The sequence below is a fragment of the Nicotiana tabacum genome, chromosome 7 (genome assembly GCF_000715075.1).
Source record: "Nicotiana tabacum cultivar K326 chromosome 7, ASM71507v2, whole genome shotgun sequence".
Classification (NCBI taxonomy): domain Eukaryota; kingdom Viridiplantae; phylum Streptophyta; class Magnoliopsida; order Solanales; family Solanaceae; genus Nicotiana; species Nicotiana tabacum.
In genome coordinates, this window is record NC_134086.1 from 74,991,212 (window position 1) to 75,002,757 (window position 11,546).

Here is an 11,546-nt window from a genome sequence, read left to right on the forward strand (position 1 = left end):
TTACTAGGAGTAGATCCGCTATGAAGTAGCGTATTCATTTCACTTTAGATCATGCCAAAAGAAAGAAGAAAGTGCCTTAACATACCTTAAACCCGTTGAGTCCTTAATCCCTTCCAAGAAACTCTTCAAACAAGTCAATTCAATCTATCATAGTATAAGGAGATTCAAAATCAGTGTTGAGCAAAGGCTAAGTCTATAACTTAAGCTAATAGCTCGTTTACATAAATTTGGGTAGCATCTCCCTTGTAACAAGGGCCTCTTCCAATACCATATACAAACAACAATGACCAAAGCAATCCATCAATACATAATTATCAATATCAAGACACCATATAACAACAACAAGTCACAACTACATTACGACGAGCGGCAAGCTCCGATTGGAATCCGTATACCCCTTATCAATCCTTATAGACTTCTTACTTTAACATAAAAGTATCATTAACATGATAATGAAGTCATTAATCAATGATTTCAGCCTTATACCATATATTTATAACAATAAAAATAATCCACAACTTCAACTATCCTCAATTAGCAACTTTATTCACTAGTTCATGTCTAGCCCATCTATTTAACTTAATCAACATCAAGATAACCTTAGGCACAAGCAATAACACAATATACATACCTTCTACAATAACTTCAAATCAAAATCCAAGTTATATTCAGTTTACAAAAACCCTCAATAGCAATACAACACCATAGAAGTGACTTAAGCTAATCCAAGTATTATCTTGTAGTTTATCATCCTAAAAACTTAACCAACATACAAGAAAGCTTAAGCGCAATTAGTAGGCTGTTATACTCACCTTAGACAGCAGCAGCAACTTGGAATTTCATCCAGTTACAGCCCGCAACAATCCTTAATGACAACACAACCTCAAAGAGGTGTTGTTCTTCACTAGAACTAAGTTTTGATGTTGAAATATGGTGTAATCACTTTGGAATCACTTCAAACCCTTGTGGTATATATTTAGGAGGGTTAGGAGAAGTTTGGAGATGAATTGTAGTTGAAAAATGAGCAAAAATAGGCGTCCAAATCGTTTATAAATTGAAGTAGGTCAACCACCGCCTAAGTGGGTCCCATTGGGAGCTGCTTGCGCGGTCTCGCAAAATAGGAATATCTCTCTACTCCGATGTCGAAATGACGAACGGTTTAATGTGTTAGAAACTAGACTTGTAGATCTTCAATTTGGTAGGTATAACACCCTATGATTCCAAGTATATTTGGAGAAATTCTCAGATACATTTGACCTAAATTTTAGCAAATTTATGAATGTAACTTGTGATGACCTTTGCCAACTCTTGTTCCACAACTTGCTTGCCTTAAAAATGTAGAAAATGATTATCATACGACTAAAATAACTCATAGAATAACTTCCTTATCATGTTAAGAACCCTAGTCTCACCCCAAAGTACATGTTATAACATTCCAAACTTGTCGACTTTTGACGAAACTTATTTTCTTTAATTGGTTTAGCTTCTAAGATTTCCAACCCTCTTGGTACTCGTTATTCATGATCTTAAATATTTGTAACCTCCAAGGTAACATGATTAACTTACTTTATTTTCTTCCAAATACAATCTCATTTCCGAGCTTACATCAATGACTTACGATGTACTCTCACGTATGAAAACTTGGGGTGTAACATCATTCCCCCCATTGGAACATTCGTCCTCGAATGTTGACTGATGCGCTTATCAGTTTCATAAACTATGGCTCTTACGAATACTTTAATGCTCATCTTTTCATCTAAGCAATTGTTTTGTGAATAAATCCAAACGCTTGGGCATTCCCCCTTTTAGGCCTCTTTGTCACGCCATGACATGTGGTCGGAATTCTTCCAACATCGTAACATTTGCTACCTTATGTCATGCAGTATGTACGACTGTGTCCTTGTATGAGCGCCTAGCGACTCGTCTTCTCTTTTTCCTCCATCTTTTAGCCAATCTCTAAGCCTCACTTTATGAACATATACAGAATTATGACAAGTTGTCCCTCTAGGCATCTATAGGTGTACTGATATCTTTCGCTTGGTACTTTATCGAACTTAAGACTATTTCTATCTCTTGTTTCATAGCCTTGTATATCTATCCTTATGGATTTACTACATCTAGGTAGGTTATACTATACCATAAAACTTACTTCGGTTTATTATTACCGAGGATTGCTACCCAACTCCAGGTTAGTCTCTCGCTGCTTATCCTATATGTATAAATCTAAGTCCTTTAGTGCTTCCTCATTATTATTCATCTTAAGAATAACAAACAAATCTCATCTCGTACTTTGGAACTTGTACCCATCTATTGTTTATTCACCTTAATGTTGATCTATAATCTATCATTGATAACTTGCAACCTCTTACGTAATACACTGTCACTAGGGCTCACATCTTATCGGGGAACATCTGAAGTGATTTTCCTGATCCACCTAGGGATAATACTATACTTCAATAACGTATTTCATTGCATCCCAATGCGATTCATCTTATGGGGTCTCTTTGTCACAATGCGATTCATCCCAATGCGATTCATCTTATGCGATTCATCAATAACGTATGCATTCCCCCTTTTAGGCCTCTTTGTCACGCCATGACATGTGGTCGGAATTCTTCCAACATCGTAACATTTGCTACCTTATGTCATGCAATATGTACGACTGTGTCCTTGTATGAGCGCCTAGCGACTCGTCTTCTCTTTTTCCTCCATCTTTTAGCCAATCTCTAAGCCTTACTTTATGAACATCTATAGAATTATGACAAGTTGTCCCTCTAGGCATCTATAGGTGTACTGATGTCTTTCGCTTGGTACTTTATCGAACTTAAGACTATTTCTATCTCTTGTTTCATAGCCTTGTATATCTATCCTTATGGATTTACTACATCTAGGTAGGTTATACTATACCATAAAACTTACTTCGGTTTATTATTACCGAGGATTGCTACCCAACTCCAGGTTAGTCTCTCGCTGTTTATCCTATATGTATAAATCTAAGTCCTTTAGTGCTTTCTCATTATTATTCATCTTAAGAGTAACAAACAAATCTCATCTCGTACTTTGGAACTTGTACCCATCTATTGTTTATTCACCTTAATGTTGATCTATAATCTATCACTGATAACTTGCAACCTCTTACGTAATACACTGTCACTAGGGCTCACATCTTATCGGGGAACATCTGAAGTGATTTTCCTGATCCACCTAGGGATAATACTATACTTCAATAACGTATTTCATTGCATCCCAATGCGATTCATCTTATGGGGGTATTCAAATCCCGTGCAATTAATGAAATCCCTTTCTCGTTAAATCGTTACTCAATCAAAGGCCTAAGCATCATCCTCTTATCTATCATAATTACACCCTTATTCTACTGCCAGGGTAGCATTCCATCTCTTCTAAATGCACCTAGTCTTAGACTCCTCTGTGTTCATTCAGGCTGTACCGAGCTTTTTATTACATATGGAAATCATCAGCTCCCTTGTTTTGATGGGTTTAATCCCGAGGACATACATATTCTCGTCACCTTCTCACTCACCTTTTCATATCCTTACTCCTATCTACCTAAAACCTTGTTGCTCTACAATACTTTACCTTAGGACCTACACCGATCTATTTATACTACTCGCAACCTTCCTTTAACTTGCTAGCACCATAAATTTCCTTTCGTGCCTTCTCAGTTGTCCTTAAATGTAAGCAATTACTTTTGCTGGTCGTTCTATCACTTGTTGCATGAATACTTGGCTTGTCTTTTTGCCCACAAACATCACCTTTGATGGCTTTTTTTACCATTCATTAGCCATGTTAGGTGCCACTTTCTTATGGAGTGTATACAATATTGTAGTGAGACTGTTTTACAGGATCATTTACTCTTTAGCTCACTATGCTTAGGTGGAAACCTTCTTCCTTATTTTCTCAGCTAGTCTTTCATTGTAGTACTTAGGGAGACCTTCTGGCTCTTGTAAAGTTGCGAGCTTGATATATCGTACACCCAAAGGTAATTTTCGTTATTCTTACTCGCCTATAATAATCATTAGTTACATAAATTTATGCCTTTGTGCTCGTAGAGTTAATTCTAAGCTCAAATTTTTATTGTCTCTTTAGTGGCACTCTTTCTTAGTTTCATAAACCTTAAAAACGGTACCTTTAACTGCCTCAACTCCTATCTGAATTTTTTTTTCAAATGATTGCGATCTCGTATTTGCGAGACTGAATTCACTATGCTGCAATTCACTACATTTATCTTGCATGATCTATTGATTTATCTGTGGTCTCTTGTCTAGCCATAATTGGGCAAATAAGAATATGACTTTATGGCTTATACTCTTTTATTGCCTTAAGGCTTGTCACCTCTTATATTTTCCTTCACTTGACTATAGACTCTGTCATCGTGTCATATTTTGATTTACTGTTATCACCCATATATCACATCTTACTCATGATGCTTCATTTATTTTCTTCTTATTCTCCGGATAATATTTTTTTGTCTATCACTTTATTCTGAAAACTTCAGCAAAAAGTTCTTTCCCTTTAAGCTCCCCTACCTTCATCTCACTGGCTCTTTGGAATGCCTAACATTCTTTTTTTTACTCGGGGCTAGAGTCATACTAAGGTAAATATTTGTCCCTTCTAGGATCCCACTGCCTATCTTCTGAAATTTCTGAATATTCCAGTATTTGTATCTGATTGTACTACTCTAGAGTTCACCATCTGGGTGTCTTAGAAGGAGATCTATTACCACATTTGCACCATTTTTCGGAAACTTTAGTTAATGATAACAACCTATCCACAATTTTTGGGTTACTCTAACTCCAACTAGATCCTGATATCCCATCTTTCTCTTAAATAATATATGTTAGCTCCCATAGAACATAACTAAGATGGGTGTGGCCAATTGTACTTACCTCTGTCATTGATGAAGGTACCAAAATGCTTATATTTCTCTGCCTGATTTGAAAATATTGCTAATCTTCATTATCTGGGTGCCTCGTACCCCTCTTCACCTTACTTCTTTTACTTGTTGAAACTTGTATCTAGCTTCTGAATTCCTCATAGATTTTCACCATATTCGTGAATAGATATCCTTGCCTTAAGGCTCCTTATTAAGAAGCATACACATCTTAGTACACACATGATCTGTTAAAGACCTCACATTTACTCATCATAAGCATGATGTGAAATCGAGTTCCTCTAACTCAACTCTTCCACATCCACATGCAATCTCTTGCCAACTATCTTTGTGGATGTAGGTATCGTTGTATTACGACTAAAGTCAAATTTAGGAGTTTGAATTCTTACAACTGAGCTCTACTACACGATCTAGAGTAAGAAGAAAGAGTGACAGACCTAAATGCCTTGTAGCCTTCTGCTTATAAGTGTGGTGCACAACACACCCATAAACAAGACTCTACTAGACACGGCTTGTAGGCTCCCTAGGACAGAACTGCTCTGATACCACTGCTGTCACGACCCAAACCGAAGGGCCGCAATGGGCACCCGGTGCCTTACTCAACCGAGTACCAACGTAAATTATCTTTCTTATCATAATATCATGAGTAAATGAGCCAGAAAATCCGTCATGAGATAACAAGAATAAAACATAAAGGAATACTCAACATATGAAGACCCAACATGATATATAAACTTATATATGTGACATACGGGCCTATAAGGCCGACATGACCATTTGTAAACTCAAAACATAGGCCGACAAGGCCATACAGGTATCCATACACCTGACATCTGTCTACAAGCCTCTAAGAGTACATGAAATCATAAAGGTCAGGACAGGGCCCCGCATACCAATCAATACATATCCAAAGCATACTGACCAAATAGGCAACTCCGGAGCAAGTGGAGTACACCAACACCTTCGCTGAGTTGATAGCCAACTAGGAGGACTATCAACCTATCAATCGGGACCTGCGGGCATGAAACGCAGCGTCCCCGGGCAAAAGGGACGTCAGTACGAAAAAAGTACCGAGTATGTAAGGCAGGAAAGCATAAACAAGAACAGTAATGTAAAGAGAGATAGATGAGATAAAACCTGTAACATCTGAGTGCCTCTAGGGGCTACTGATATGAAATCCATAATACATATATATACATAAACTTTTTAAAACATTCACCTCCGTGGGCATCATCATCATCATATCGTACCCGGCCTCAAAGAGGACTCGGTAAAAGCGTACACGACCATCATAAGGCTCGGTAGAATCGTACCCGGCCACGTGGAGCTCGGTAAACCCAACTGATCAGTGGTTGCATAATAGGTGTCGTACCCGGCCGATTATAGCGCGGCTCGGTAGAGTAAAATAGATACTATATATAATGCATGCTAGACTCATGGATTCACCTTCTAAACCTTTTGGAGTGACTTAAGAATATTATGGACATCCATACCCTTAATATTAACCTTAGTAGGATTCAAGGATCATACACACTTGCTTAGAATAATTTTATAAGGAAAGAACAACATGGACAACCTTAGTTACTAGGAGTAGATCCGCTATGAAGTAGCGTATTCATTTCACCTTAGATCATGCCAAAAGAAAGAAGAAAGTGCCTTAACATACCTTAAACTCGTTGAGTCCTTAATCCCTTCCAAGAAACTCTTCAAACAAGTCAATTCAATCTATCATAGTATAAGGAGATTCAAAATCAGTGTTGAGCATAGGCTAAGTCTATAACTTAAGCTAGTAGCTCGTTTATATAAATTTGGGAAGCATCTCCCTTGTAACAAGGGCCTCCTCCAATATATATATCAACAACAATGACCAGAGCAATCCATCAATACATAATTATCAATATCAAGACACCATATAACAACAACAAGTCACGACTACATTACGACGAGCGGCAAGCTCCGATTGGAATCCGTATACCCCTTATCAATCCTTATAGACTTCTCACTTTAACATAAAAGTATCATTAACATGATAATGAAGTCATTAATCAATGATTCCAGCCTTATACCATATATTTATAACAATGAAAATAATCCACAACTTCAACTATCCTCAATTAGCAACTTTATTCACTAGTTCATGTCTAGCCCATCTATTTAACTTAATCAACATCAAGATAACCTTAGGCACAAGCACGAACACAATATACATACCTCCTATAGTAACTTCAGGTGAAAATCCAAGTTATATTCAGTTTACAAAAACCCTCAATAGCAATACAACACCATAGAAGTGACTTAAGCTAATCCAAGTATTATCTTGTAGTTTATCATCCTAAAAACTTAACCAACATACAAGCAAGCTTAAGCACAATTCGTAGGCTGTTATACTCACCTTAGACAGCAGCAACAACTTGGAATTTCATCCAATTACAGCCCACAACAATCCGCAATGACAACACAACCTCAAAGAGGTGTTGTTCTTCACTAGAACTAAGTTTTGATGTTGAAATATGGTGTAATCACTTTGGAATCACTTCAAACCCTTATTGTATATGTTTAGGAGGGTTAGGAGAAGTTTGGAGACGAATTGTAGTTGAAAAATGAGCAAAAATAGGCGTCCAAATCGTTTATAAATTGAAGTAGGTCAACCATCACCTAAGTGGGTCCCATTGGGAGCTGCTTGCGCGGTCTCGCAAAACACGAATATCTCTCTACTCCGATGTCGTATTGACGAACGGTTTAATACGTTAGAAACTAGACTTGTAGATCTTCAATTTTGTAGGTATAACACCCTATGATTCCAAGTATATTTGGAGAAATTCTCAGATACATTTGACCTAAATTTTAGCAAATTTATGAATGTAACTTGTGATGACCTTTGCCAACTCTTGTTCCACAACTTGCTTGCCTTAAAAATGTAGAAAATGATTATCATACGACTAAAATAACTCATAGAATAACCTCCTTATCATGTTAAGAACCCTAGTCTCACCCCAAAGTACATGTTATAACATTCCAAACTTGTCGACTTTTGACGAAACTTATTTTCTTTAATTGGTTTAGCTTCTAAGATTTCCAACCCTCTTGGTACTCTTTTTTCATGATCTTAAATATTTGTAACCTGCAAGGTAACATGATTAACTTACTTTATTTTCTTCCAAATACAATCTCATTTCCGAGCATACATCAATGACTTACGACGTACTCTCACGTATGAAAACTTGGGGTGTAACAATGCGGCGTCATGATACGTAGGCAACCTACATAGGGTTCGATCGAATCATTTTTCATTTATTAAAAGAAAAGAAAAAAAGAAAAAAGATGGTGAAATTATAGGATGTGAGAATTGAGAAGGAAGAAAAGAGCGACAATCATAAAGAAAAAAGGGGAAAGAAAATGAGCAAGCTAAGAAGTGCGAGGAAAGAAAAGAAAAGAAAAGAGAAGATTCAAATGGACAAATTGGGATGATGTCAAGTGACCTTATGACCCTCGAAGTCATTCTAGAACCATTAATTGTTGCTAGGTGCATTGCACGCAATGTGATATTTTTGTTGTTAAATGCCCTAACGCTAACGGTATGACTCCATTTTGTTCATTTTGATATCTTCATAGTAGAAAGGTGGTTGGTTTGTGGTTCTCGAAGTAGTGACTCCTCTCCACAACATAAAGTCAAAAGGCAATGGTAGACAACAACAAAACTGAGTTGGTTGATACAGGTGCCCAAAAGCGATTGGTCGAACAGGACAATGGGTTGGTTAAAGAGGTGAGGATGTTAAGACAACACATGACAGACATGTATCAGGCATGGATGAATGGGAAGGCACCACCCCCGCCACCACCTAGCTTCCTAGATGCTACCCTTACCCAAACACCGGTCATAGTGCCAGATGATCCCCCATATTCTCCTGAACCACCCGCTTATCATGGCTTTCCCAACCACCCTAGTAGCTCCATCATTCATCTTCCAATTACCTTTCTCAAAAATTGCCCTACTGTCTTATCCACCATCCCCAACAATGAACACCCACTCAAAGCTCACGATGCCCAATATTACCCCTCAGAGGTTTCCCACAAGGTTCCCAACCCATACAAGCAGGGCCCGCGGGTGAGCCTCATGTTGAAAATGAAAAGTTCACAAGAAGAAAGGGGCGAGATGGGATACCCAGGAGGCTGAAAGGCATAGAACAGTCCTTAAAGAACAAACAAGGAACGGGAGACCATGGTAGCATGTCTTACAAAGAATTGTCTATGTCCCCCGACGTTCGTCTACCTGCGGGGTTTAAAGTGCCAAAGTTTAACTTGTATGATGGGTGTGGGGATCCGGTAGCCCATTTGAGGGATTATTGCCGTAAAATGAGAAGTGTTGGTGAGAAAGATGATTTGTTGATAGCGGATTTCAGTGAGAGCCTGACTGGGGCAGCTTTGGACTAGCATAATCGTTAAGATGTTGGTAAGTGGCCTACATTGGGTGACATGGCTCAAGATTTTGTTCGGTGCTTTCAATACAGATCAGGTGTTACCCCAGACCGCTCCTCCCTATCTAAAATGGAAAAGAAGCCGGAGGAAAGCTTTAGGGAGTTTGGGCTCAGATGGAGGGAGCAAGATGCTCGAGTCAATACCCCGATTGGTGAAGAAGAAATGGTTGAGCTTTTCCTACAAGCCTAGGGGCCCACCTACTTCAGTCATTTAATCCCGGCCTTGGGAAAGACTTTCAATGATGTGTTAAAAATAGGGGAGCTAGTAGAAGAGGGAATCAAGTCAGGCAAAATCATGAGTTGTTCGAAAGATATTCAGAACATCCTAGTAAGCTTGGGTGGAAGAAAGAGAAACAGAAAAGATGATCCGATGGGCTTTCCCGATCAACACTTCCAGCCTTGACATCGTCCCCATGGATATCCTTGTGCGCCAGATGATCCTCCTCAATGCCACTTCTCTCCACGGAACTCCAAAAATCGTACATCACTTTCCCAGTACCCAGCTCCACAAAATGCCTATCTACCCCCACGAGACTACAGAAAACCTCCCGGATCAGGTTTTCGGCCCAATCAAGCATTTAAGAATGAGAGGTTGCTGAAAAAAGAAAAGGCTTTCACCCCTATTGGAGAATCATACGCCAGTTTTTTCCAAAAGTTGAAGCAATTGGACATATTGAAGCCGATTCATATAAAAATGCCAAACCCTCTGTCAAAGAAGTTTGATTTTTCTCAAAGGTGTGCATATTGCTCAGATGCCCAGGGGCATGACATAGAGAAGTGTTGGAATCTAAAGAAAGCAATTCAGAAGCTTATTGATGCAGGTGACATTGTCATGAAAAATCCAGATGCAGCAGACACTAGCCAAAGTCCATCGCCTGTTCGTGATGAGATGCATATGGTGAGTATGATTTGTTTTGAAAAGGAATATAAGAATTCTTCTGAGATCCTCGAAGGTCCACGCACTGCAGAGTTTTCAGTGCTATCAGAGGTTGATCTTAAGAACGAGCCAGCAAAGGGGACCCAAAAGCAATTTATTAAGAACAATGTGATGGAGGTTTGTGAGGGTCCTAGTAATGTTGATGCGGAATTCAGTGGCTAAGATGCCGAGCTTGACAATTGGAAAGACGCTCATTTCTTGGTTAGTCAGGGAGGAGTTTTGGTGGTTTATTTTGTTGTCATTTCTGTTGTCCGGGTTATTTCAGGGTTGTAATCCGGATATTGTCTTGTGACTCAAACCCTTCTATCCTTTTATTTAGCCTAGTTTGTTTAGTCATAGTAGCCCGTCTAGTGTTGTCTAGGTTTGTTCTAGGTTTGTAACCCCAGTTTAGTTTGTTTGTTTTGTTGTTCAAACCCTTTCACCATCTGTCTAATGCAATTTTTTGTTTTCTGTAATTTCTAGTTATTTTCATTTAGTTCCCTTTTCTTTTTATAGTTCTTTTCCTGATTGACTCTAGTGACATGACATGCACGCGTAATTCTCAACCTGGTTTTAAAAATCAGTTTAGTCACGAAGCAACGAAACAATGTTGAAGATGTAGGGACATTTGAGGGAAATAAGTGAAGGCATTTTGAGATCACTTCAAGCCCCAATTGTGTGAAACTGGGGCAGATAGAACATAAAAATACACTATTGAAATGCATCATGCTGCATCGGGTGAAGATAACGGCAAGTTTGCCCCAAATTTGTAGGGGGTCGTTCGTGGTAGTGAGAGTGAGAGTGTTGTCCAATGGTGCTTTGTATGTAACAGATGTAGAAGGCGAATGTGTGGATATGGTCATCAAGTCTGGCGCAATCAAAAGATGTTACGAATGTTTTCCTTGGTTTGTTTAATTGTGTTGTTTGTACTTGGCATGTTTTGAAGATTGGAATGACGAAGGCATTTTGTTCTGCTATCTAAACACCTTATCCTTCGTCACCCATTTGAGCCTTATTTATTTTCTTTCATACCCCTCTTTCGAAATAAGTAGCAAAGATTAGAAACACAAGCGTGAAAGATAAGTAAAGGAAAAGGAGAAAAGAAAAGAACGAAAAGGGAGAGAAGAAAAATGAAATAAAAAAAGAAAAAAGGAAAAAAAAGAGAAAGAAAAGAATGAAAAGAAAAAAAAAAGAAGAAAAACAACAAAAAGAGAAAAAGAAAGCAAAAAAGAGAAAAAAAAAG